General features: G+C 17.1%; 1 long non-coding RNA gene across 1 annotated transcript in view; it reads right to left on the bottom strand.

Annotated features, from left to right (window-relative positions):
- The window catches only part of LOC116186657, a 19092-nt gene that overhangs the window by 14225 nt on the left and 1587 nt on the right, over positions 1-3280 (bottom strand). The gene's annotated exons all lie outside the window — the stretch shown is intronic.

Here is a 3280-nt window from a genome sequence, read left to right as displayed (position 1 = left end):
ATATATATATATATATAGCGTGATGTTATTTTTAAGTTGACTTTAATAAAACTTTATATATTATCAATTAAATGATAGATTGCATATTAGATAAATTCATTTGTTTTCAAAAATTTTCAAAAATTTTCAAAAATTTTCAAAATAAAAAAATTTCAAAATAATTTTAATAAAATATACGACTTAAAATTTTATTAAATATGAATTAATATGAAATTTATTTGAAAAAATAAATTGTATTTATCATTGTTAAATTTTATAAAATGAAATTTTTTAAAATAATATATTTATTGTAAATCATATTTGAATTATATTTGGCAATGTATTAAAATTAAGAATTATTGATATTTTATCTTTTAATTTTATTACAATATATAATATTATCTGTGAAAAGAAAATATTTCTTATAGGCACATTTCAATTTTATAATCTTTACGATTAATTCTTTATGTTTTTTAAACCTTTCACAAATTTATATTACGAATATCTCATATGATTGAAATTGTTAAAGAATAAGAAGATAAAAATTAAATGTTTTATTAAAGTTTCTTTTAATATTCTTGGATTATTTTGAATATATAAATTAGAATTATAAAACTTTTAGCAAATGCACGACTGATATTGATATAAGTATATCTGAATTTGATGTGTACATGTATATATATATATATAATTTATATGATAATTTGATTTTATGCAAAGATATGACTTCAAAAGGAAAACATTTCGCAACATGTGTTTAACTTTTTTTTATTGTTTCTAAATTAAAATGTAATCTTATCGAGAATTTTGTAAAATTTTTCTTCTATTCATACATTTCTACAATATTTCACATAATTAAAGTACATCGAATATTTTTTTATTAATTATAAGACTTCAATAATTATGCAATTATACTATATTTTATCGAAAAATTAACATTATTCAGTTTTAAATCAATATTAAACGAAATATTATAATAATATATATTATTTTATTATTGATTTAAAGTTGATAATATTAATTCTTCGATGAAATATAATATAAGACAATTCTAAATTATTTTTATACGATTTTTATAAATGTGTTTCACAAAAAAAATATTAATGTATAATTGTTGCGAATTGTACATAATGAAGTATATAACTTAAATAAGATTGTAAAATTATAGATTGTAAATAAATTTTTTGTTCTAAAACATCTTTTAAATATTTTAATTAATAATTAAGATAAAATTATATTATTTTATTGTGATTTTGATATGTACAAATTACATTAAGCTTGCGATATACACATGTATTAGCATATTGCAAATTAATGTAAAATAAAAAACAAAAAATATTAATTCAAAATTAATATATATAAAAAGTTTTATTATTATAATAATATATAATTTTTCTTAAAAATAGAAAAATTTCATATTCCATATTTTTTTGAACTATATTCTTTTAATATCAAATCAAAATTTGTGATATCAAATCAAAATCAAAATTTATAACACTAAAAAAAAATTCTTGTTCAAACTTATAATTTTGTATCATAAGAATATAATTGGAAAAAAGTAATATTAAAAATTTTTCTTGATTATAAAGTAAATAAGTATCTTTTATCAATTTTTTACGAATTTATATTGAAGGAATAAAATTTGAGAAATGAAAGAATGAAAAATTTTTTTAAAATTTAATGTATTTACTTGTTTTATATTTAATAATTATTCATATACACAAAAACTAAATATATTTTAATCATTTTTTAAATCTAATAATGAAATTTAAAATTTAAAATTACAATTTTAAATTTAAAATTTATACATATTTATTTTATACTAATTTTAATAAACTACAAATATATATATACTAAAAATATATACAATATGCATATATAGTATATAAAAACAATGATTATATTATAAAGTAGCAAAAAAATTAAATTAAAAAAATTTATATATTCGTGGTGCCATCTCGCGCTTAGATACTGGAAGTTCTGACTTATTACTAGGAACATAGAATATACAAAGAAGTATTCGTGACGTCATAAACAAAGAAGAAAATTTTGTGTGAGAAAGATAAAAAAATTACGTGCCACAAATTTTATTTATACCGCTTCAATTATTTCTCATTTCGAAGACATTATATTAAAAATTAATTAATTATTGTTTTTTTTTTCTAATAACTTCTTTACTTTAAAACTCGTATGTTAGAACTAAAATTTCAAACAATTTTCTTATAAAAATTTTATTTTTTTTTTTTATATTCCATTTCTTTTAGACTTTTTTAACTTTGAGATTAAATTCTTCTCCAATATTTTAATTTTCTTTTACTTCATGATAGTTAACTTTTATATATACTTTTATTATTTATATATTATAATGTTAAATTCTATTCTTATATGTTGCAGCATTGTAATAAGATTTAGTTAATTGTTATGTTGCAACATATAAATGAATTTATATGTTATAATATAGAAATAATGAATAAATAAATAAATAAATGAATGAATGAATATGCAAACATAAGAAGAGAATGCAACATAAAAAGATTAACTACTATAAAGTAAAAAAAGATTGAAGCACAGCTGAACAATTTAATCTCAAAGTTAAAAAATCTAAAAAAATTAAAACATCAAAAAAGAATTTAACAACAATAATGTTGTTGATAATGTTGAAAAAGAAAAAAAAGAAAACATAAAAAAGAAATTTAACATAACAATTAACTAAATCTAATAAAGCTGCAAAATATAAGAGAAGAATTGAACATCCTAATATACAAAAAGAATAAAAAAAAAAAAATAAAAAGGAAAATAAAAAAAAATTTTTAAAAATTGCAAAAATTGTCGTATGGAAGAATTATTCAATCTAAAAATTTAAAAAATTCAAAGAATTAAATTAAAACATAAAAAAAAAATTTAGCTTAAATGTAATTGAATTAGAAAAGAGACATATATATAAAAAAAAAGTAATATAACAATTAACTGAATAAATCTAACTGAACTTGAACAATAAAAATTGTATATTGTAATTAAATAATTACAAGAACATAAAAATCAACAATTATAAACTACAAATGATTGAATCATAAGGGAAGATGTTTCTCCAAAGAGGACAAGGTAGGGAAAGAATTAAGTATAAGTGCCATCTCTTATTGCTTTTAGAAAAATATTTCTTTAAAGAAATGTTTCTACCTTGCAAGAGATGGTGCTCATGTTCAATTCTTATCTTATTTCTATTCATTTTCTATTCACATTTATTTCTTATTCTCCTCTACGTGTTTCATTAATGAAACGAAAATAAACATTTAAACGAAAT

Source organism: Apis dorsata, unplaced genomic scaffold (assembly GCF_000469605.1).
Source record: "Apis dorsata unplaced genomic scaffold, Apis dorsata 1.3 scaffold_1086, whole genome shotgun sequence".
NCBI lineage: Eukaryota > Metazoa > Arthropoda > Insecta > Hymenoptera > Apidae > Apis > Apis dorsata.
This window is presented reverse-complemented; position numbering and strand designations above follow the sequence as displayed.